We start from the raw sequence: 1,301 nt of genomic DNA on the forward strand, positions 1-1,301 counted from the left end.
CCCTTCACAAGGAACAGAGACCTATACCCAAAACCCCACCAGTGATTCCACCAACACAGAGAAAGCTGGAGAGCAACCCACTACAGCCAAATTAACAACCATAGAAGCACACCTGCTCCACAATTCAAGATAAAGTAAACCACAAAACCAAACCCAAAAAAAAAAAAAAAATCCACTGCCATCAAGTTGATTCCAACTCACAGTAACCCCCACTGGGTTTCCAAGGCAGTAAATTTTTACAGAAGTAGATTTCCCAGTCTTGCTTCTGCAGAGTAGCTGATGGGTTTGAACCACCAACCTTCTGATTAGCAGTCAGATGCCTTACGCATTGTGCTACCAGAGTTCCTTAACCATAAAACCAAGGTAAAACAAATCAGTACATAACTGAAGAATAAAGACAACAACCTCAAAATGTCTAGAAAACAGACAACATCAAATCAAACAAAAAGCAATATAAGATAGTAGAAACAAGTGCCCAAACTAAAGAATTAGGAAATCTCCCCAAGGAAGAATAAGCAATAGAACTATCTCATAAGGAATTCAAAGACATCTATATGAGACCCTCCAAGAGCTCAAGGAAACCATAAACAGAACCAGGAAGCAGACAGACAGTATCCTTGAAGAATTCAGAAAAATCATTCAAGAACAAAGTAACAAAATAAATACACAATTAGAAACCATGTGAAAAAAGCAATTAGAGCTGGGAAGCCTGATGGGTGTGGGGACATGGAAAGAGAGACAACAGTAGCATGGCAGCCAGGTATGAGCCTCCCTATCCTCCTCTTACCTGCTGTCGTCACTGCCATTGCCAAGGTTATGCAGAGCCTTTAGTCTCCCCATGTTAGTAGTAAGCCTGCTGCCCACACACCAGTTTTCTGGTCCACTGGCACTGCTTTTGCCGCCACTGCCAGCCCAAGGGTCACATCAGCCATGTAAATCACCCTCCCACCCCACCCACCAGACTGCAGCCAGGGACCATGGAGGATGTGAAGCTGGGGTTCCCCTCCCTGTCATACTGCAAAGAAAATGCTCAGGAGTGAACTTATCCTATGAGACAAGAGATGCGGGACACTTTACCTTGATTGTTTTTAAGGCTCATATTCTTCTGCTGTGAAAAGCAAGCTACCTATACTACAGAAACATGGAATAACCCACATAATATGCATACAACAAAATATTGAAGTAAACTTTATTAAACCAAACTTTCAACAGTTATTTAGATATTTAGTCTTTGATATTGCAGATAATCCAGTTGAAAATAGTGGTGGTTAAGTGTGTGTGTACAGTCAGCCACAGTGATC

General features: G+C 41.9%; 1 protein-coding gene and 1 pseudogene across 1 annotated transcript in view; one reads left to right on the top strand and one right to left on the bottom strand.

Annotated features, from left to right (window-relative positions):
* Positions 1–1,301, bottom strand: part of COG6 (component of oligomeric golgi complex 6) — a 268,614-nt gene that overhangs the window by 243,268 nt on the left and 24,045 nt on the right. The gene's annotated exons all lie outside the window — the stretch shown is intronic.
* The window catches only part of LOC103206927, a 4,986-nt pseudogene continuing 4,662 nt past the window's right edge, over positions 978–1,301 (top strand).

The sequence above is a fragment of the Orycteropus afer genome, unplaced genomic scaffold (genome assembly GCF_000298275.1).
Source record: "Orycteropus afer afer isolate SDZICR_OR568_19922 unplaced genomic scaffold, OryAfe1.0 scaffold00338, whole genome shotgun sequence".
Lineage (NCBI taxonomy): Eukaryota > Metazoa > Chordata > Mammalia > Tubulidentata > Orycteropodidae > Orycteropus > Orycteropus afer.